Source organism: Rhinatrema bivittatum, chromosome 2 (assembly GCF_901001135.1).
Source record: "Rhinatrema bivittatum chromosome 2, aRhiBiv1.1, whole genome shotgun sequence".
Lineage (NCBI taxonomy): Eukaryota > Metazoa > Chordata > Amphibia > Gymnophiona > Rhinatrematidae > Rhinatrema > Rhinatrema bivittatum.
Genome location: NC_042616.1, coordinates 710,328,669 through 710,352,675, shown reverse-complemented (window position 1 = coordinate 710,352,675; position 24,007 = coordinate 710,328,669). Strand labels below are relative to the sequence as shown.

General features: G+C 49.2%; 1 protein-coding gene across 3 annotated transcripts in view; it reads right to left on the bottom strand.

Annotated features, from left to right (window-relative positions):
* The window catches only part of PLEKHF2 (pleckstrin homology and FYVE domain containing 2), a 46,525-nt gene extending 45,663 nt beyond the window's left edge, over positions 1-862 (bottom strand). The window contains exon 1 of one of the 3 annotated variants that reach the window (XM_029591744.1): positions 703-862. The gene's annotated coding sequence lies outside the window, so the exon portion shown is untranslated. Of the gene's footprint in view, positions 1-48; positions 195-241; positions 661-702 lie in introns of those variants that run through there. The other 2 variants (XM_029591742.1, XM_029591741.1) reach the window with 2 other exon arrangements.
* Positions 863-24,007: the final 23,145 nt, after the last annotated feature.

Here is a 24,007-nt window from a genome sequence, read left to right as displayed (position 1 = left end):
TGGTACATAAACGGGTAAGGGAGTCCTGTCCTTCGGAGGTTCTCTCACCTCTCTGTCTGGCCAGAAGCCGCTAACTCTCCCTAGAGACCTCGTACTCCGTCTTCCACAGGAGATCAAAACTCCCACTCACTCCCGGAGAGTTTCAGCCTTCCCGACAACATGGCCGCGGAGCGCGCCTGCCCTACGACGTCACGCGCGCCACAGGGCGGGCTCGCTCGAGCCAAAACACAACTCAACTTACCGAACGTTAAACTGTCCTCCTTCCCAGAGGCAGGCAGCAGCGCTCCGGAACTCCTCCCGGCTGCAGATATCGGGCTCCCAAGAGTGAAGGGGGGGGGGGGGACCTCAACTGATAAGGGACGCCAAAATCCTCAACAGCTGCTATTTAACCACCGCTCTCTCAGTCTACCCACACGTGAAACCGCAACCAGAGATCGCTCACGAGATCCGTTGTCACTCTCCGAAGACAGTTAGCCTTGCCGCAGCCTGTCTACTACCCGTGTTTCCCCCGAAAATAAGACCTCCCCCGAAAGTAAGACCTAGCACATAGTACATGTAAACGATCGAATTAGCTACGGTATTCCCTGGCCCCTGCCGTTTTGCTGCCGCGCCTTTAACCTGCTAACTTACCGCCTACCCTTACCCATGCGTTAGAGGCAGGGGTAAGGGTAGGCGGCAAACTTTCCCCCAGCCCCCGCTCACCTGCTCTGGCCGCGTCCATGGGTGATGGCCTCCGGGGCAGCCCCAGTCCTCTCCCCACTTCCCGAAGCAATGAAAGCACAAAAAAATCGAAAAAGCAAAAAAAAAAAAAAAGTTGCAAGGGAGAGAGGGGAAAGAGGACGGGCGATCCTACCCGGGGGACTGCCAGTCCTCTCCCCTCCCCCCTCCCCCCGAAGCAAGGCGCGAAAAGCAGCCTTGCTCCGGGAGGAGGGGAGAGGACTGGCAGTGTAAAGCAACGATGTGACTTACTTTTTTCACAGCCCTCCTCCGGAGACGGACATCGATGGACACAGATCGCGGCTCTCCTGCCTCCCGGTGGCGAAGATGGATGCCTGCACGGGCGAAAGCGGCCCCTGTACGTGCGATTGGGCAGCTCACTCGCCACCGGGAGGCAGGAGAGCCGCGATCTGTGTCCATCGATGTCCGTCTCCGGAGGAGGGCTGTGAAAAAAGTAAGTCACATCGTTGCTTTACACTGCCAGTCCTCTCCCCTCCTCCCGGAGCAAGGCTGCTTTTCGCGCCTTGCTTCAGATGGAGGGGAGAGGACTGGCAGTCCCGCGGGTAGGATTGCCCGTCGTCCTCTCTCCCCTCACTCTCTTGCAACTTTTATTTTTTTCCGCTTTCGTTGCTTGCTTCGGGAGGAGAGGAGAGAGGACTGGCAATCCCAAGCGTAGGAGAACCGTCCACTTCCTAGTACCTGTCATTTCAAATGACAGATACCGGTACCAGCGTGTCCGTGAAGCGTTAGGCCAGCGCACCCAGGATACTGTATAGCACTCTATACAGTAAAATAGGTTGCGCGGGCCTAACGCTTCACGGATGCTTCTTACCGTAGACGCAGCTTGCATTTTTTAAAATTACTGTACCGGTATAAAGTTTCTAGCCAAAGTACGGTATTACAGTAGGGGGCGCCGCGTGCAGTGGTATCCCGAGGGGAGCCAATGCCCCCGGGCGCAGGGAGGCTCATGCGGCCGTCAGTAACACGCATGTAGCAGGCAGATCGGCATGGCCGTGCTGGAACTCACATCACCACGGCCCGAAGAAAATGATCGCGTTCAAACGCGCTGATGCTCCTCCTTCGTGCCTGCGCGACCCCGGAAGTAAGCGTTGCCGGAGCCGCGTGGGCAGGAAGGAGAAGGAGCATCAGCACGTGCAGAAGAGGAGAAGCGCTTACGGGCCGCCGCAAATCATTGCAGCAGCCCGAGAGGAGGAAGAGGCCCCGGCAGCAGGGCCGCTGTGGCCGAGAAGAGAAAGAGGCCCCGGCAGCAGGGCCGCTGTGGCCCGAGAAGAGGAAGAGGCCCCGGCAGCAGGGCCGCTGTGACCCGAGAAGAGGAGTGTTGAGGTCCTCCTGGTGGCCGGAAGCCGCAATACCATCCCTGCTGTACAAGTGGTCCAGGAACTGCTGTGGGAAATCGTTCCAGTCTGTGGGAGCCAGGTACTTTTCAGCCTTCATGTTCATTTTTTTGTTCAACAATATACCGGTATGTGAATTCTTCTTCATGAAAAAAATAAGACATCCCCTGAAAATAAGGCCTAGTGCATCTTTGGTAGCAAAAATTAATATAAGACACTGTCTTATTTTCGGGGAAACAGGTATGATAGAGAAAAGGGGCGGGCTCCCAGCGAGACTCCCCCTCCCCCCGACTTGGATTGGGCGACATTCCACAGGCTCGGTTCTGGGTAGCTAAAGTGAAATATAACTTAGGTTAAGTGTAGGCTTGCTGGGCAATGTCTGGTATAATTAAAGATCAACGAGGAAATTCTCTATGGGCTTTTTTAAAGAGGTTTTGTTTATAAAGATACTAGCCGTTAAGCCCGTAACAACGGGCAACATTTAAAAAAAAAATTTTTGGTCCATTTCCTTCCCACTCCCTCCCCCTCATTCTCCCCCCCTCCCTCTCACCTCACCCTTCCCCTCTCCTCACTCCCTCCTCCCCCCTCACTCTCCCCCCCCTCACTCTCTCCTCCCCCTCACTCTCTCCTCCCCTCCGCTCCCCCTCTCCTCCCCCTCCGCTCACCCTCTCCTCCCTCCCCCCTCCCCTCCCCTCCCCTCACTCTGTCCCCCCTCCCTCCCCTCTCCTCCCTCACCCTCTCCTCACCCCTCTCCTCCCTCCCCCTCCCCACTCCTCTCCCCTCTCCTCACTCTCCCTCTCCTCACCCTCTCCTCCCTCCCCCTCCCCACTCCTCTCCCCTCTCCTCACTCTCTCCTCCCTCCCCCTCCCCTCACCCCTCCCCTCACTCTCTCCCCCTCCTCACTCTCTCCTTCCCTCCCCCTCTCCTCACCCTCTCCTCCCTCCCCTCCTCTCCTCTCTCTCCTCCCTCCCCCTCTCCTCACTCCTCCCCTCCCCTCTCCTCCCTCCCCCTCCCCTCACTCCTCTCCTCACTCTCTCCTCCCCCCTCCTCACTCTCTCCTCCCTCCCCTCAGCTCAGCTCACTCTCTCCTCCCTCCCCTCACTCACTCCCCCCTCCCCTCAGCTCAGCTCACTCTCTCCTCCCTCCCCTCACTCACTCCCCCCTCTCTCAATCCCCTCCCCTTTCAGCTCATCCATAACCGGCAGACGTGGGGTGTTCCTCCCTCGCGCGCGTCGCCACTGCCGCCGCCGGAACTGCTACTCCCGCTCCTCGCTGCCACCGCTCCTGCTTGTCGTCGCTGCCGCCGCTCCTGCTCCTAGCCACCGCCACTACCGCCGCTCCTGGACTCAGCGCCATTTTTTTTTCGGGCACGCTCATCACTGACCGACGTGCCCGCGCATGCGCGGTAGAGTTGCTCTCTACTGCGCATTTGCGGCACGTCGGTCAGGGCTCCCTTATCTAGTAGATTATGCTTCATAGGTGTCGCCACAGTGACGATAACAGAAGGAAAGGCCCCCTCTCCCCAGTGCTGGTTTAACCCTCTCAGAAGTTTCTGCCCATTTATATTCTTTGTAAATACTGAATGCTGCTAGCTATAAATAGCTAATCTGCGAACCACACTGGGAAGGAGGACCCAGGCGCTAGAATAGAGGGAGGGGTGAAGGAATAGGTCAGGCTTCAAAACGGGAAGAGCAAGGGATGGGGTTTGTGACAGGGTTATTAGAGGGTAGAAAAGGAGAATCACAGGCAGTGAAGGAATAAAAAAAAAAAAAAAAGAAGAAATGGTGTGTGTTACAGTTGTGGACCCTTGAGCTGGAGAGAGTGTTAGATATCGACAGAGGGATTGCCCCCAATGGCACTCATCTCCAGGAGGTGGTGCTGGTGAGGAAAGTGACGAAGACAAGGTTAGCAGTCCGGGTCTGGGCAGGCAGTGAAGAGCGGAACCAAAGTCCAGGCAGAAGATCCGGGGCAGGCAGCGAAGAAGCGGAAACGATGAAACAGGCCAAGGTCAAGACGAGCAGCAGAAAAGCAGAGACGAGAAGACAAGCCAAGGTCAAACCTGGAGATCAAGTTGAGGAATGGAGGCAGGAGCAGGAACGAGGCAGGAACGGAGGCTGGAACTGGAACAACCCACAAAGCAGTACAGTAAGCAGTCTAGAAAAGCCACGGATGTGAAAAAACAACTAGCACTCAAGCAGAGAGGACCTGTTGCAAAGGCAATGTTCAGAGTGAGCTGTGGGGTTTAAATACCCCTGCTGGATGATGTCATCTTCTGGGGCTGGACTTGACTTTCCTGCTCCTGTCTCTTTAAAGGGCGGGGCCTCCCGCGCACACGTGCCTAGGGAGAGCCCCGCTGAAGAGAGGAGGATGGCGTTGGCGGCCATGCGGCAGGCCGTGGGAGGAAGGGAGAGGAAGGAAGTTCCCGTGCAGCCAATTCATCTTTCAGCTGCAAGGAGAGTCCATCCAGGTAGATAGCTCGGAGGCATTTTTCTTGCCAAGCGAGCTCAGTAGCCAAAGTCCGAAACTCAATGGTATAGTCGAAGAGAATTCTTTGACCTTGACAGAGATGTAGTAAGCTGGTACTTGCTATGGTATGTCGCCCAGGATCATCGAAAGTCCGTCGAAACACAGCCACCAAATGAGTCAGTTCTTTCAACAAGGAATCTGAGCATTCCCACAAGGGGGAAGCCCAAGCCAGCACCTTCCCCTCAAGATAAGATAAGATAAGATGAAGGTGACCTTTGTCAATTCGTCCTGAAAGACGGAGGGCTGCAGAGCGAATTGTATATAACATTGGTTAATAAACCCTCTGCAGAGTTTGGAGTCACCGTTGAAGCGCTGGGAGTGCCAACAAGGCTCGAAGCATTGACGGGGGTGGCTGTGGAACAGGAGGAGCTGGAAGAGGAACTGGATTATTAGTGAGGGCATCAAGCCAGGCGTGAAGACGATCCATAGAGGAGGCCAAAGCCTCAAGAACTGCTGCTGTACTTGTACCTTGGATGCCAGGCCTGGGATGGCCTGGAGGGCACGTGGCTCCACTGAGTCCATGGTCTTTGCAACCTGTTGCGTCGGAGGTGGACCCTTGGGCCGAGGTGGGGTTGATGCTGAGGACCTAAGGGTCCCCACCGTTGGCAGATGGAGTGGGCTGAAGGTAGAGGCCGCTGGAGCTTCCCCTTTACCAGCCTTCGTTCCCCGCGGGTTGAGCCTTTGGGTGCTGGGGCCGGCAGGACTTAGGTGGGCCTCAAGGTTGGTTAACAAGATAGGTGGGTTCAGCCCAGAGACAGCAGCCGGTAGGTGGCGTAGTCCTATCCTGGACTGGGTACAGTACTGGAACGTGTGCGCCAATGGAACGGAGTTTAGCTGGGGGTGCTCGAGCAAAGGTAGGCCGGAGCCTAATAAGTCCACGTCCAGGGAATAGGCTAGAGGAGGAATCAATAACAGACTAGGATCAGGGCCGGCAGCAGAGGTCGTGGCAAGCAATGCTGAGTTCAGATCTCGGAGAAAGTCAATAGCGTTAGTCAATCAATGCAATGGTCTGATCACGGAGAAGTCAATAGCAGTAGTCAGGTATAGCGAAGGTCTGGGTCTGGAGATAGGGTGTAGAGTAGTCAGACGTAGCGGAGGTCTGGGACTTGAGATAGGCTAGAGCGTAGTCAAACAAAGCAAAGTCGATATCCGTAGAGTCAGTCCAACACATAGACAGGGCAGGAATGAAGAAGACAGGAACCGGGAACAACGGAGGTCAGGAACGAAGATAGAGAGGATTCTCTAGTAGCAACGAATACTCGGATAGTGGGGAGATCTGTTGCAAAGGCAACGCTGTGGAGCGAGACCTGAGCTTAAATACAGTGAAGAGTTTGACGTCATCATCCAGGGCCGTGGCCAGGTTCCCAACGCAGGCCCTTCATAAGGATCAGAGATGCTCGTGCACGCGCCTAGGGAGGGGCGCGGCTTTGGTTCATTATCCTTCTTATATGCCATTTTTTCAACAATAAGGTGGTAGTCCACATCCACTTGAAATTTCCACGAAAAATAATATCAATATTCCGCGGACTTTACTGTATCAGCCTGAAAGGTAGAAGTGCTTTTAACAGGCTGGAGGCAGACTAAGTTTGTGCCCCCAGGCTTGAGGGATCACTGCTCGGGTCACACAAAAACATTGACTTCATTAATATGGAATATTGATATTATTTTTCGTGGAAATTTCAAGTGGATGTGGAGTACCACCTTATTGTTGAAAAAATGGCATATAAGAAGGATAATGAACCAAAGCCTGAAGCTCACTGTCTCTTCCGGCTGATGTGACTGCTTCAAGATACTTTATATATTATAAATTTGAGAGAAGCTGACTCCATTGGTGCAAATGACAGTTTCTTCAGTTGTACCAGAACCAGGTTTAGGTCCCATGGAATAGGTGATTTTGCAACTGGAGGTTTAGTATGCCATAAGTCTTTCATGAACTTGGAAATTACAGATGAATGGAGATTGGCTTATCCTTGATTTGAGCATGGAAACTGCTATGGCACAGAGACATTCTCTTACTGATGAGGAGCTAAGACCTCAAACAGAAAGAGAGCAAATAGCTCAGTAATTCTTGGAGTTGGCATACAAACAGATCCAAGGAACTGTGTTGGCATCATATGGCAAATTGTTTCCTTTTGAAAGCAAAAGCTCTCCTAGTTGATGGTTTTTAGCAGACACTCTTATGTCCTCAGTCTCTTCATCCTCTGTTGCCTCAGGTACAAACCTAGGCCTAGATTCATCATTTTGCATCCCTAGCGCCTCTTTTTGGACAGGAGCGGCGGCTGTAAGCAAGTTTGACATCCCACGCTCAATTTTGCCAGCCTCGGTTCTCAAACCTGCTGACAGCCACGGGTTCGGAAACCAGATGCCGGCAAAATTGAGTGTCTGGTTTTCAAACCGCAAGCCACGGGCCGATTTCAAATTTTTTTATTTAACTTTTTTTAACTTTCGGGACCTCCGACTTAATATCGCCTCTGACTTAATATCGCCATGATATTAAGTCGGAGGGTGTACAGAAAAGCAGTTTTTACTGCTTTTCTGTGCACTTTCCCAGTGCCGGCAGAAATTAGCCGGCTTGGCTGCAAATTTACTTTCTGTATCGCGCGGGAATAACTAATAGGGCCTTCAACATGCATTTGCATGTTGCGGGCGCTATTAGTTTCGGGGGGTTGGACGCGCATTTTCGACGCACTATTACCCCTTACTGAATAAGGGGTAAAGCTAGCGCGTCAAAAACGCGCGTCCAAACGCGGGTTGTGCGCTCCGCTGGAGCGCACTGTACTGTATCGGCCTGTTTATTTGGTGATTACAGCAAACAAACATTAGTAGATTATCTTGCTTTCAGAACAGTGTACTCTCATTACTCACAAATATGTACTGCTTCCCTCAGTACTCACAGCTTCGTTACAGCTCGGTGTTTGAACAGCAATATTCTACAGGAGCTGCCTTCCTCCTGGAGACCTGGGCCTGGTCTGACTATCCCCACCTGAATCCTAGTTCTTATTCCTCCCCTGCTAGGCTTCATCCACAGAGCTATCTCTCTCAACAGGAATTAAGGTGGACCAGGCACTAGCCTGGTCCTGCACAAGTTTAAGGGGGAAAATAGGGACACTGTGTCATATCCCCCCCTTCAGCTTAGACCCGTTAGTCTGTGTTTTCACTCCTCCTGGGTCCCATCCAGGGAAGTGCCTCACATCCCCAGCCCCTCTTATCTGGTCTACCATCAGTTAGGCTTGGGTCAGGGTTCTAGAGTTATGTTCACCCCCCAGCTTCTGTGGTTACCCCAGACCGCACTATAGTCACCACTCAATGGGCAGTGTGCACCCCCAATCCTTTAACTAAGTCCTTTGATGGCTCTGGGTTCGAATCCCACCTCAACGGATCTTTTTGGACTGGCTGTGGTACCTCCATTGGTGATTTCTCTGGTATCCTCGTGGCACTCTCTGGCCACTCGCCCACGCTGGTCACTGGCTCCTCCGCTGCCCTACTTGCTGGGGTCTCCATAACACCACTCATTGGCTCCTCTGAGCTCCCACTTGCTAGGGACACCGCTGACTCCTCTTCAGTGTTTGGATATTCTACAGGGCCTTCTGTAGTGCCAAATTCAGACTTCTCAATACTGCCTCCTTCTGGGCAGTCTGTGTTGCCCTCCGCAGGGCACTCTGACCCCTCTCTCAGGGTTCTTCATAGCCCCTTTCCCTGGCTTCTCACGGGAGCAGTGTTACTTGGTTCCTCCCAAGCACACTGCAACACTTCATTTAGCTCTTGATCCATCTCTGCAGACAATGCCCATAACTCAGCTACTCTGTGTCCATTCCTGACTTCAGTTCTCCATGGCCTGCCATTCCTGTCTTAGCCATTCTTTTCTCTTGGCATCTAGGAGTGGCTTCATGTTCTCCCTCAGCTCTGTCTTTAGACTTGGAGAACTAACATGACATCATACTTCATTACTATGCACTTCTTGTTATGGTTTTGAGGTGTTGGAGTGGATTCTTGGGTACTGCGGCGATGGCCACACCCACGGGGAGGAGCCCCGTGAGGAACCACAGTACTAGGTGCAATTACTGCTGGATCCTCTCACAAGCATTTTCTATGTATAGTTGAAAGTATAAAATAACAGCGTGTACCAGAGATTACAAGACACATTGATGCTCTACCTGTCTTGCAAGGTTGGCATATGGGCTTCCAAAGATATGAAATATTAAAATTATATTTGTTCTAAAATTCTGAGTCATATCTTTGTTTGAAAAAGTGCTGACAAGCGTCTTATGAAAGTCTAATATTTAGACATAGGCTAAACTCTATACACACAGACACAGAGGATTTGTATTTATTATACAGCTTGGAGATACTGGCCAGGGGGTGGCAGTAGTGAGGTAATCTAGAAGAAGCAGTCCAGGGGTCCTCAGCAGAGGAGACCAGTCCCACACTTGAATAGATGGTAGGCAGCGCGAGGTAGTAGAGGAAGTCCCGGATGCAGACTCCCAGCGCTGAGCTGTAGGTGAGACAGACTGACAAGGTTAGATTACTCACTGAAGTATATAGCTGTATTGATGGAGATCCTGTCAGGCAGAAGTAGTTGAATTGCAGGCACCAAGGCAGGGAGAGCAGGCCCCCGAGGAGCGGGTACCCAGGTTAGAGATGAAAGACCCCGAAGGGCAGAGAGAGCTTCCAGCGGCAGCAAGGAAGCGGCAGAGCATCTTAGACCGGAGGCTTTCCAATCCATTCACATTCCTTGCTAACTCAGTTTGTTAGCAAACGAAGGGCAGGCTAGATACCCGGATGGCATGATGTCACTCGGAGGGGACGCCCCCGAGGTTCCCGCCATGACGTGGATAAAGATGTGGGTGGCGCGCACCCTAGGAAGCCCTCAGGAGAACATGGCGAACACCATCGCCGTTGCCATTCCGGGGACACCGGAGAGAGCGGCATGAAGACGTGGCAGCAGCCATCTTCCCAAGGTTTGGGAGAGAGAAGGAAGAAAGGTGTGGCACAGAGGTCGAAGCTATCCGAGACCGACGGATGCAACACTTCTCAAGCTCTTTGGCTCCTCTTTCTTCTTTCACCTACACTGCAGTCTACCCACTGGATATAGACCAGGGTTTTAGTAATACTGCCTGGCTTCTAAGCAGCTGCACTTTCACTCTGGGCCATATCCTGCTCAACCTAGCCTTGCTGCATCACTGTTTCTCTCCCTTTTCTTTCTAACGGCAAAAAGATAAAAAAAAAAAAAAAAAAAAAAACACCTGCATAACCAGCATTAACATGCTCACTTTTTATTCCCTATCTCCAGCAGAACTTCTCTCTTTATCCGGTTTAAACCTTACTACTTCTAGTTGTCCCTGCAACCAGACCCATGAATCAGTTTCCTCTCTACCTGAAACTTTTAAACTGTGGGGTTTTTTCTTTTCAGTGCCACTTTCTGAGCCACACCCTTTCACAGACCTCTATGGTCAGTGCACTCCTGCACTTTGTACCTAGTTTCAGAGCCACAGGCCCCCTGGGTTCTATTCTTTGTTTTAGAAACACAGATCCTCTTCACAAGTCTCTGAAATTTACTAGGGATGTGCAGAAGGAAAAAATTTGTTGGTATTTGTTTCGCCGGGACCCAAATTCATTGCATTTGTTTCATAGTGGGGAAAACCAATTCGTTGATATGTTTTATTCGTTTTCCGATTTCCTATTAAAGTCAATGGGAGAAGTATTTGCAGCCTATTTTTAGCTGCAGAATTGGAGTTTTCTTATCAATTCAGATGAAACTTCTGGGGAGCTATCATCAGAACGAGAAAAGAGCTCCAAGGTAATTAGACTGTGGCAGCCAGAGACTGCACAGCACAAGACTGGGAAGCGCCGAGACAAGGTAAGGTAGAAATCTTTATTTAAGTCTCAGACCGTACAAAAACACATACCAAGCGCCCTGCAGGCACGGGCCAGTCCTTTCGGAACAGACACAACAAGAGGGAAGCCGATTTAGGCCCCAGCCACACCCCACAATGAGAATCAACAGACCCATCCACAGGAAGAAGCCATAGGGGGCAGGCTTGCCCTATTCTACCAAAGATGGGTCAAGATAACGTCGGACAAGTGGATCCTAACCATCATTCGAGAGGGATACTACCTGGACTTCACAGTATCCCTCCAGACAAATTTGTGAAATCGCCACGTCACGCCCCCTCCAAGAGGACGGTGGTGGAAACCACACTGACAAAACTACTCGCGCTAAGGGCAGTAACACCTGTGCCCACACACCAACAAAATACTGGGCACTATTCCATCTATTTTATTGTCCCCAAGAAAGAGGGAATGTTCCGGCCCATCCTGGACCTCAAGTCTGTCAATCGCTACCGAAGGGTACCACACTTCCGCATGGAAACCCTACGCTCATAAGGACAGTACAGCCGAGAGAATTTCTGACCTCTCTGGATCTGTCAGAAGCCTATCTCTACAGCCCGGTCCATCATGAACATCGGCGCTTTCTACGCTTCGCGATACTGGACCATCACTACCAGTTCCGGGCCCTACCCTTCAGACTAGCTACTGCCCCTCAGACGTTCACCCAAATCATGGTTGTTGTGGCGGCGACACTGAGGAAAGAATGAATCCTAGTACATCCATATCTGGACGATTGGCTGATCAGGGCAAAATCTCCATAGGAAAGTCACCAGGCGACCACCAGAGTCAAGAATCTACTGTAGAATCTCGGGTGGGTCGTCAACACAACCATGAGCTGCCTGCCACCCTCCCAATCACTAGAATACTTGTGAGTCCGGTTTGACACCAATCAAGACAAGGTCGTCCTTCCCCTTACAAGGAGAAGGAAACTGATGGACCAGTTGTGAAACCTTTTGACCTGTTTTCCACCCAAGGTATGGGACTACCTCCAAGTCCTCGACCTCATAACATCAACACTAGAAGTGGTCCCATGGGCAAGGGCCCACATGCGACCACTACAACGTTCCCTACTGTCGCGATGGAACCCGATGTCCCAGAACTACTCTGTTCGCCTCCAGCTACCGGCAGAGGTGCGGACCCAGCTCCAATGGCTACAAGAAGACCATCTGAGCAATGGAGTAAGGTTATCCCCACCGACCTGGGTCTTGCTCACCTCGGATGCGAGCCTATGAGGGTGGGGATCCCACTGCCTGGAACTGACGGCCCAGGGGCAATGGGACAAGGAAGAGTCGGGATGGAACATAAACCGACTAGAAGCCCGGGCAGTCAGATTAGCCTGCCTTCGATTCAGTCACAGACTCCGGGGCGAATCTGTCAGTCATGTCGGACAATGCCACAACAGTTGCCTACATCAACCGCCAGGGAGGAACCAAAAGCCAACAGGTGTCCCTGGAAATAGACCCCCTAATGGCGTGGGCGGAAGCAAACCTACAAGGGATCTCAGCCGCCCACATAGCGGGAAAAGACAACGTCACTACGGATTACCTTAGCAGAGAGAGTCTAGACCCAGGGGAATGGATGCTGTCAACCACAGCCTTCCAGTTGATAGTAAACCGCTGGGGATCACCAGCCATGGACCTTCTAGCAACCCGGTCCAACGCCCAAGTTCTTCAGCCGCAGACAAGAACCACAAATCCAGGGAATAGACGCCCTCATCCAGATCTGGCCACAGGAAGACCTGCTGTACACCTTTCCCCCATGGCCACTACTGGGCGGGATCATCCGCAAGATAGAACACCACAGGGGGCTAGAACTTCTAGTGGCCATGGTATGCAGACATGGGAAGATTTCTGGCGGGGAACCCTCTGTGTCTACCCCCACACAGGGACCTGTCCAGCAAGGACCGATCCTCCACAAAGACCCAACTCGATTCTCTTACAGTCTGGCCATTGAGAGGACTCGGCTGAAGAAGAGCGGATACTCAGGGGCAGTGATTGACACATTGCTCCTAGCACGCAAGTTTTCCACGTGTCTAACTTTGCATACGAATATGGAGAATGTTCGAAGCCTGGTGTGAGGACCGCACCATCCTTCCACGGGCAGCCAAAATGCCCATGATCCTGGAATTTCTGCAGGACGGCTTGAAGGGGTTGTCTCTCGACTCCATCAAGGTTCAGGTGGCCTACTTCAGAGCCAACGTGGATGGCATCAGTCTATCATCCTATCCAGACGTTTCCAGTTTCCATTAAAGTGGCCGCTGCCCCTATGGAATCTCACTCTAGTACTAGACTTCCTGGCGGGAGCTTCCTTTAGACCTACATGCGGTCTGTCACTACAGCTCCTGACCTGGAAGATTGCATTCCTGGTGGCAATATGTTCAGCCCGTCGCATCTCCGAACTTCAAGGACTATCCTGTTGGGAACCGTTCCTTAGATTCACACCGGGATCCATACAGCTCCGCACTGCCCCCCCTTCCTTCCAAAGGTGGTTTCTCGTTTCCATCTAAACCAATCCATCTCGCTGCCATCTCCAGACGACCATAAGGACTCTGAAGACTCACGACTTCTACGCCATCTTAATCCGTACGAAAGACGGACCATCTATTCGTCCTTCACAGTGTGAATAAACAAGGGAAAGCGGCCTCCTGGGTAATCATAGCCCGCTGGATCAAAGAAGTAATCAAGGCAGCCTACGTAGAGGCAGGCAAGCCTCCACCTCTACAAGTCAAGGCCCATTCCACAAGGGCTCAGGCAGTGTCCTGGGCAGAGTCCAAGATGCTGTCACCCACCGAGATCTGTCGGGTGGCGACGTGGTCCTCCATCCACACCTTCTTGGGGTTCTACCGTCTGGATGTTCAGGCCAGGGAGGACACCGCAATCGCAAGGGCAGTACTAAGTGGGCCACGGGCAGCCTCCCACCCGGTTCGGGTGTAGCTTTTGTACATCCCATTGGTCCTGAGTCCATCTGCTACACGCTAGGAAATAGAGAAATTACTTACCTGATAATTTCATTTCCTTAGTGTAGACAGATGGACTCAGCATCCCGCCCATGGCTGCCCCAAAATCCTGAAACCTTGGGAGACAAGCACAGGTAAGCCAGACTTTACCCCTAGTTCAGACACCCATGGTTGCCGGGTTTTGGCGTTTCTCAGTTGAATGCACTGGCGGTCTCCAGTTGGAAATCATTTCAACCAGTCCAAGTTAATCAAGTTATTCAAACACACATATATCCACAATTGCTTTTTGAGGAGAATACTGAAGAGCAGTGCTTCCTGCATGGGTATATGTAGGCTGACGTCAGACTGAAATCTGACTCAGTCTCCAACTGCTATCAGGAGTACACTATACCCATTGGTCCTGAGTCCATCTGTCTACACTAAGGAAATGAAATTATCAGGTAAGTAATTTCTCCAATATAAAACCTCCTACATAAATAAATTTATCGATTGTTCAGAACAGAGACAAACCAAATTCTGATTAATCTGATCACTGCCACAAGTAATTACTTATTTAGAACTTACCAAATTTATCATTTTAGAGTTCAGTGCAGTTTCCTTAACATACATTAGAGTACAGGAAATATATACATCATATATATATTAAGCTTAAGTTGACCAAGAGAATGTTACCCATAGGTCTTTTGAAAAAGCAAGGCTTTAACCCCCTTGTAAACACTTGAAAATCTGTTTACTGTCTAAGATGTAATGGCAAGGCATTCCAATCTTTTGAGCTTTATAATAGCCACTCACAAAACCAAATAAGTAGATATTTTTGGAACAAAGAGCAAGTACTGGACTACATTCCAAAGAATGCAAAGAGTAGTTGCATGCAAAACAAATTGTGACCAATAATCACAATTTTCTCAATATATGGGGTTCCATACTCTACTGTGAATCCAAATACACTCACCATTCTGCTGCCCGGGAGCCACTCTCTCTCCTCCCACCTTATCCTCTGGGCCCTCTTTTTTTCACTGCCTCCATCTGGCACTAAGAATAAAAATACAAACATTTAATATGCAAACAAATGATGCAGGGCCTGCAGCTCCCACCCCATCCATAGAAAGCGCAGTCCTGTGTGTTTGGGAAAACCAGAGACAGATAACTGCATATTTCTAGCTATTTTTATCAATTTGAATCTGGATTGAAAACTGTGACAACAATGCACAAATGTGCTAATAATTGTCTGTGAAAAATCCTGCTTTAATACCCTAGTGTAATCCTCACCCAAACTTACTTCCCGAGGAAAGAAGGCCTGGGTATTAAATCTCACCCTGAGCACCAGCCAAGCTGCATCTGCCTGGTCTTGGTCCTGCCGGCGCTCAAGGCAAATAAAAAAAGGTGGTGGTCATCCTACACTATTTACTGTCAGAAGGCGACCATCTGCCTTGCTGAAATTGGACAGCTGTCCTCATGGCATGCTGTGAATGGTCCCACACAAAATGGACATCTGGGCATGGCTGCAGGAGAGGGACATTTGAAATCATGCCCACAAGGCGCTTGTGATGTAGAGAATGGACGCCCAAGTCCGGGGCATCTGTGAAAGGCCCAGGATTTGGGCCTCCATTATGTACATCACAAGGGCCCTTTTACAGACGCTCAAGTTCTGGGTGTCTTTGCCAGTGATGGGAATTGATGAGAGGGTGAAGGATGCCCACACCAGCAAGGATGTAAAGAACATACATTAATCCATATAAACACTCTGGTAAACAAACTTAATTTAATTTGATGAAAAAAATAAAACATTTTGGAATCCTGGCCCATCCTTCCATCCCTCTGTTGGCCTCCAATTACAACTCCTGAAATAGAAAACACAAAACAATGGATTTAGATTTGTACACACTTAAGCAGCTTATTCTCAACATGATTAATATCGTGAGAGATTATTTGTATCACTGATAAGAACTTACATGAGAAATATTCTTCAATGACCCCTCGGCAAATCTCCTGAGCCTCTCACTGTTGTCTGCTTCTGCTGCTGGTTATAGAGGTGGGTCTGGCATCACGTTTTTAGGGACTCCGCTTCCAGCCTGAAGCACAAAACAATGTTAGGTATCATGCAGCAGGCCATAACAATGCATGCGACCTTTCCGCACTGTATTGCAGGGTATCACCAGACTGGTCCAAGCATCTGAATTGGCCTTTCAGCACACTGAATGCCCCCTCTATGAAAGACCATATGCTTGTGTGTGCCACATTGTACCATCTTTCGGCCGCAGTGTGTGGGGCCAGGAGCGGAGTCTGCAACCAAGGCTTACAGGGGTAAGCAATATTGCATCAAACACTGGTGCAACATCACCAAACACATACACTACTCCATATGGCATATACATACCTGGCTCATTTTATACCCCCCCTTACCAATATAGTAGTACCAAAATAATTCCTAGACATAACAATGAACTAGGACTGGGTCCTGCATGCCTCCTTCCCACCTGGTTGTCTATGATGCCTTCCTATAGCAACTGTTACTTACTGAGCAGCCAGCCGTCACCATATTTTCCCTCTGGGAAATCAGTTCCAAGCGACGAATGGGCAAGGATGTAAAAATCATGGCAGCTCCAGGAAACCTTGATACTACATTCAGGATTCGTTGATGTGCATAACATATAACCCGCACATTCATCATCAACTTTTGGTTGCAGAATATACTCTCCTGTTCCAAGTTCAGGGTTAGTGCAATATGGGTGCAGTCTGTTGCACCCAACACATTGGGCATCCCGGCTATTTCAAAGAATCCATGCCGGATTTCCTGGAGTTGTCCTGGATCCACTGGGAAATAGATATACTGCCTCATGCGTTTCATCATGGACAAGTCTTGAGGGCTAAAGTGCCACAAGACTAAGGACTGATTCATCCTGCAAAGAGTCCTACCATATTCTGGAAGCTTCCTGTGGCGAAAGAAATGCAAGGCGCACAGAAGTTTCACTAGCCCAGGGATGGCATGGTTGTGAGAGGCGACTGGATTAATATCATTGCACAGGTCCTCATAAAGGGTCAAAATTGCCCGAGAACTAAAGAAGATACCTTCACACCACATTTGCCTCGAGCAATCCAAAGAGGGTTGTGCGTGGCCGAATAAAACGCTGCCTGCAGAGTCTACGGATGGCTCTGTGCTATGCCTGAAAACATAACATAAAAACATAAGACATGCCATACTGGGGGGGGGCCCATCAAGTCCAACAGCGGTCAGTCTAAAAGTCACAAGTACACAAAACAGGTCAATGGCATTTTATGGACTTCATCTCTAGGAACTGTCAGACATTTTTTTTTTTAAACCCAGTTGGAGCAACCACTGTAACTACATCCTCTTGCAATAAATTGCAGAGCGTTAGTGACATTTATAGGATTTATTTAAATGAACTACTTGCTAACCTGCATCTTTGCCACCGCATGGTCCTCTGGTCTTCTGTCATTGGCAGGATTGTTTGTTTGTATGAACAATTGCCCTCCCTTGTTTGGCTGCCCTTTATTTTTGCTTGCCCATGAAAGAAAGTCAGAAGAATAAAGTATAGTTTCCATGACTGAAAAGCAGAAAAGCTTTCACGAACTGTCAGCTACCACTAGCTCCAGTACAGTAACGCCAGGGTAAGGCAGACGCAAAACTTCAAACATAAAAACTCGTTATGGACGTACGTTTTGGGTGATCGTTAATGCATCGTGTGGTAATAGATAATAGAGCCATTTAAATGGGATTTACATGGCATCGGCACTATTTGCTACACACTGAGTTTCTTCACGCGCGTTATGGATGCGCTAATCCTGGTATTGCATCTGGCATCCATCAGCACATCCAGAACGCGCATCCAACCATGTGCTGAAAGGAGCATCCGATTATTGTATCTGCCTCAAAGTGAGCATGAATGAGTGCCTGCAGCTGATTTGTAAGAGGAGCTCAAGTCCTCCTGCACTTCTTTATGAAGTACTGTATGTAAAAGGAAATGGTGAAATGAAGATAGAGATCAAAAGTAAATGTGAAATTAGTCCAAAAAAACAAAATTAAGTGACTTACATTACTCAGATGCATAGTAATTTCTTTAACTTCTGCAGATCCCTGCAACCCCCTACCCCCAGGTTCTTAACTCTCTTTTTAATCTCTTAAATCATCACCATACCCCAGTGTAGCCTTCAGGCAAACATTTGCCCACCCTTGTACTATAGGGAACTGAGTAGGGAGGAGAAATGTTCAAAACACAAGCATGTGTGTGCATTTTTTGCTCTGGAAAGCAGGTTAGTGAAAGCTCCAGAACCACGGAGGGGGAAATATGAGGATTGTCTGTGTGGGATGAGGCAACTGATCCACAAGATAATGAATTTATATATCTTTCTTCTTTCTTACATATGATCATTTCTATTAAAAATAAAAAATTGTTTTTGATACTGTTGTGTTCCTAAGGAAAGATAGTCTTCAGGTTTTCTTAGCATTCGAATAGGTGGATCCATGACCAGTGGGTTATGCACCCTCTACCAGCAGATGGAGCAAAGCTGATGTCACTGCATATATACCCCTGCACTGACATCAGCCCGCCTGTATACTCCGTCTCTGCAGATGGTGGATATGCATCTCCCTACTGGGGATTGTGTTTAAAGGTGTGTTTGTGGGTTTTTTTGTTTTTTTTATTAATATGAGGAATACTTTATTGCCCTGCTCTTCTGTGGTGATACCTTATGGACCCTCCCTCAGCTGAGTTTCCTGAGGTGATATCTTTGGATTCTTCCCTCAGATGATTGCCTTGGTCTGGTATTGGTTTCTGCCGGCATGGACTTAGCTGTAAAAAAAACAAAAACAAAACAACACAACAAAAAACAGCTGAAAGGCAAATAGGTACAGGAAGCAGAGTACGGCAGTGAAGGTATATGCCTTCTCCCCCACAGCCAGAGACAGATTCTGTACTTGACTGGAATGGGCTGAGCTCAGGTAAAGAAGATAAAAACAAAACAAACAAAACAACCCAAAAGAGGCAAGTGGAGTTGATTTTAGGGATTCCTCTCCCCTCTAGTCTCTGTGCTTGGCGCTCTAATCCAAAGTCCCTTCCCGCCTCTGGGAGAGCTTGGGACTCAGGCAGCTTGGCCGTTTGAGCATCCTTGTGGGCTAGGCTCCGCTTTCAGGCTTAGATTGATCGCCGTGTAGTAGGCCGTGGTGGTGTTCATGGGCTTTTTCTCTGTGCATAAGGCTGCCCCCTTCAGATATGTCAGTTTGTGCTTATGCCTAGCTATGTGTCTAATTGTGCGCCTAGGCAGGTGCTCAGTTGGGTTCATAAGCGTGCCTAGGCAGGCACTCAAGTTGTGCGACTGTCTGAATAGTGCATTAGATGCCTAATTTTTGAGTGCTTTTTTTTTTTTTTTTAAGAAGCACCTACTATGAGCACAGCTGGGCCGCACAGTTCTCATATGCCTGTTTGGAGCATACTGACAAATAACTATGGTGCTGATAGCAAAGAAGCCTAGGCACATTATCCTTTGTGCTGCTTGTCATATTTGGGCATCTCAGCATGGCGTCCCCTCTGACTTGTCAGCAATGTTTGGAGGCTCAGGGAGACTTGACTCCATCTGATTTTGCTAAGCCCGGTCCTTTCCAGCACGCTGCAGGAATGGAAAAAGAATTGCCAGAGGTTTCGTCTGGAATTGGGGCTCCCTTAACTGGTCTGTCAGTAGTGGAAGGTAGTTCAGTGGGTGCAGGACAGACATCCCCTGGTTTTTGCATTGATCCCTCTGCCTTTTCTTGGGTGGAATTTTTTTCAAGGGCTGCAGTCCTTTCTTGAGGCGCAGTCATTGTCCCTGGCCAATCTTAACAGATCAGGATCGCAGACTGCGGATTTTCACGCACCTGGTGCTGTTAGACCTGCTCTGGGTCACGCCGATAGGGACCTGGATGGCACGAATGATGAAGCTGATCTTTACTTCCTGGAGGATGGGGAAATTCCTCCGGGGCTGAAGCCATATAGAACTATGTTGCATTTCTTTCATAGAGATGAGTTACCAGCTCTGATTTCCCAGACACTGAAGATGCTGGTGGCACCGGTTGCTGATGCCATGTCTGGGCCAAAGAAAGATCCCTTTTTTGATTTATTACCATAGAAGAGCAGAGCATAAGATCCAGGTCGATAAGATGGAATGCCTCTTTGGGTTGGAGAAGTCCAGATAATCGGCATCAAGGAGCCACGGAGCCACACCAATGGACATCGAGCCATTGATATGTGGGATCATCTGTTCCATCGACGTCTGACTGACTGCTAGGGGCACTGGAGAAAGACGTAGTCTGTCTTCTCGAGATCTAAGATGTCAGGTTCATTTTCAGCCTCTGCATCGGAATGATCCGAGCTTCTTTGGCTTCCCTGATCCATTGGGCATGGGGATGCACCAGCTTCTGCTGTGATGCCCCGGAAGCATCCCTGTGGTGAGGAGAACCAAGCCTCCATTGATACCCGGGGTTTGTGGCTGTCTCTGCTCGCTTTGATGCCCACCACTGCTCCTCTCTCTTACAAAAAAGATGTGGCCTCACTCATGGGTCCCATTCGGTCTTGACATCAATGCTGTTTGAGGAGGAGCTGGAGAGGCATGTGCAGTTGGCTGTGGAGAAAGCAGTGTGGGGTCTAGTGTTGGCAGACCAGTACTGGCCCTGTCCCTCTTCGAGCCACTATTGGAATCTCTGCATGCACTCATTGGAGTGCTACCGCTACAACCTGCCAGGCATTGGTAGCACCACTGGCTGATCCTCTGAGGAGGAAGCCCTGTCGAGATCTGGGATAGTACCAGGGCCTGAACCCTCATGGCCAGTTGAATTGATACTTGTACTGCTGGCTGGAGGCAGTGCATCTAGGGCCCTATCTGTACCTTCTGGCAGTGAGAATGAGGACCTATTTGACCTCTGGGGGATGAATTCTCTGTCTCTGAAGGGTTGGATGGTCTCCCTTTGTACCTGTCTCCTCCTGCCGATAGAAGGAAGTCTCCTCTGGGAGGCTTCTCCTTCGCAGTATTTGTTAGGGTAATGGCAGAGACCATCCCATTTCAGTTGCAGACCGAAGAGGATACCCAGCTCAGGATGTTGGATATCCTCTAGTACATAGAGCCTGCAAAGGAAATCATGGCAGTCCCAGTACACAAGATCCCTATGGAATTGCTGATAATGTGGGAACACCCCCTCTCAGTGCCTCCTGTTAACAGGAGGCTCTCTGATTCAATAAGCATCAGTTACCACACCAATCTGTGGTGGTCTAATTTGCTCTCAAAAAAGCCAAGCTCACTCATACCCAATCCTTGGGGCCCCTGGAGAAGGATCAGAGGGCCATGGATGCTATTGGAAGGAAAGCCTTTTAGGGTGTCATGCTTATTGCCCACATAGCGGCCCTCCAGCTCTATATGATCCATTATGGGGGACCTTCTAAAGCAGGTGCAAGAAGTGACAAACAGGTGCCTCAGCAGCAGGATACTCTCCAGTTGCTGGTGCAAAAAGGCCTGAAGTGCGGAAACCATAGGGTGAGGTTGACTTACGGTGTGTTTTGAGACTGCATCAAGTTTCTCTGCAGTTGGGATTGGAGCTCGCAGACTCTCCTGGCTGTGGGTATCTGATCTCCATCAAGAAGTGCAGGAGCAACTCTGACAATTCGTGCACTGGAGAGAATCTCTTTGGAGATCAGATGGACGATGTGGTGACTCAGATGTGGGAGTACCATGCAATACTCCAGCAGTTCTGCACTGGCAAATAGGACCTGTCCTCAGTCAGGAGGTCTTCAAGGTCGGGCAAGATGGAAGTTTTCTTCTGCTTTAGGAGATACTATCCTCTGCCTCATCAGCAGCAGTAGGCACCTCACTGGCACCCAAGTCAATTCCCGGGTCTGAATTTTGCCTGGATCATAGGTAACATCGCTAAGCCCACTGTACCAGAGACAATGGCTGCAGTTCTATATGAACCGGTGGCCCAGTGTAACCTCCAGCCAGTGGGTTCTATCCATCGTCCGCAGAAGGTACAAATTTAAACCTTTTGAGTAACCCACCTGATTCCCCCCCCCCCCCCCCCCCGAGTCTGTATTGTGGACTGGTAGCGTATCAGGAGGTAGTTCTTGCAGAGCTCTCCTCCCTTTTAATGGCCTGGACGGTCGATCCTGTTCCACCAAGGCAAAGAAGGGGATTCTACTCTCAGTACTTCCTGATTCCAAAGAAAACAGGAGGACTCTGTTCCATCCTACACCTAAAAGCCTTGAATGCTTTTCTCAAAAGAGAAAATTTCAAGATGGTTTCCCTGGGCACCTTGATCCTCTTGTCGCAAAAAAGAGACTGGCTATGCATCCTTTATCTGAAGGATGCATACACTTGCATCAAGATCTTCCACAGTCACCAGAAGTATATCAGATTAGTGGTGGGACAATAACACTCCTAGTATCGCGGTTTGTCATTTTGGACTAGCATCAGCCCCATGTGTCTTTACAAAATGCCTGGCCCTGGTGGTGGCACACCTGCTCCAACTGGGAGTCCATGTTTTCCCTTACCTTGACAAGCACCTCTCGGGCGGGAGCTGAGGAGTCCATGATCTTGACCATCCGGGTGTTGGGAGTCACTGAGGTTTGTCATCAACTATCCCAAGTTCCATCTAAGCCTGTCATTGCAATTGGAGTTCATAGGAGCCCTGCTAGACACTGATCAGGCCAAGGCTTTCCTGCTGCAGCAGAGGACCATCACCTTGATGACCATCGTAGAAGAGATTCAAATGAGACAGCAGGTATCAGCATGACACGTTGAGGCTGTTGAGTCACATGGTTGCAACAGTTCAGGTCACGCCCTTTGTTTACACATGTGAAGAGACTAATGGACACTATGGTGCCTGTGGTGTCGAGCCATTCAAGGGTTTTGGGACTGCATCCAAGTAACTTGTCCTGGTTGCATGAGGATTCCAATCTGGAACGGGGGGGGTGGGGGTGGGGTGTAGCTGGCCAAATCGTACTGACAACCAGTGTGTCTACTCTGGAGTGGGGAACTCATGTAGATGGGCTTAGCACCCAAGGTCTGTAGTCCATGTAGCTATGTCAAAACAACTTCCTGGAGCTCCAGGTGATCAGGTATGCTTTTGGGTTTTCAGAGATCAGCTGTCTAACAAAATTATATTGAATCAAACAGATAACAAGGTGATCTGGAAAGAAAAACGACGAGTGAGGTAATCAAATTTGCAGATACAAAATTGTTCAGAGTAGCTAAATCACAAGCAGATTATGATAAATTCCAGGAAGACCTTGTGAGACTGGACAATTGGGCATCGAAATGGCAGATAAAATTTAATGTGGATAAGTGCAAGGTGATGCATATAGGGAAAAATTACGCATCCTATAGTTACACAATGTTAGGTTCCATATTAGGTGCTACCACCCAAGAAAGAGATCTAGGCATCATAGTGGATAACACATTGAAATCATCTGTTCAGTGTGCTGTGGCAGTCAAAAAAGAAAACAGAATGTTGAATTATTAGAAAGGGAATGGTGAATAAAACTGAAAGTCATAATGCCTCTGTATCACTCCATGGTAAGACCGCACCTTGAATACTGTGTACAATTCTGGTCGCCGCATCTCAAATATATAATTGCGATGGAGAAGGTACAGAGAAGGGTGACCAAAATAAGGGAATGGAACATCTCCCCTATTAGGAAAGACTAAAGAGGTTAGGACTTTTCAGCTTAGAGAAGAGACGGCTGAAGGGGGGATATGATAGAGGTGTTTAAAATCATGAGAGGTCTAGAGCAGGTAGATGTGAATCGGTTATTTACTCTTTCAGATAATAACTAGGGGGCACTCCATGAAGTTAGCATGTGGCACATTTAAAACTAATCGGAGAACGTTCTTCTTCACTCAACGCACAATTAAACTCTGGAATTTGTTGCCAGAGGATGTGGTTAGTGCAGTTAGTATAACTGTGTTTAAAAAAGTTTGGATAAGTTCTTGGAGAAGTCCATTACCTGCTATTAAATGAGTTGACTTAGAAAATAGCCACTGCTATTACTAGCAACGGTAACAAGGAATAGACTATTTGGGTACTTGCCAGGTTCTTATGACCTGGATTGGCCACTGTTGGAAACAGGATGCTGGGCTTGATGGACCCTTGGTCTGACCCAGTATGGCATGTTCTTATGACAATATGGTAGGTCAGCAAGCAGGAAAGTACAGGCTCTCGTTCTTCCTGTGTCATGAAGCAGTTCAGATATGGTAAAAGGTCCTCTCCCAAGGGGTGGAACTCGGGGCCATGTATCTGGCTGGAACAGAGAGTGTGATAGCAGACGGACTGAGTCGTTCCTTCTGACCCCTTGAATTGATCGAGGGGTGGCGAATCGGATATTCCACCTGTGGGGAAGACTGAAGATGGATCTGTTCACTGCATCTTGGAACAGGAAGGTTCCTTATTTATTTATTTATTTATTTACTTACTTATTTAAGGACTTTTATATACCGAAGATCATGTACTAGTACATATCGCTTCGGTTTACAGATAACCAGCATTAGAATTACCATATATATGGTGTACATAGAACAATAACAGTCA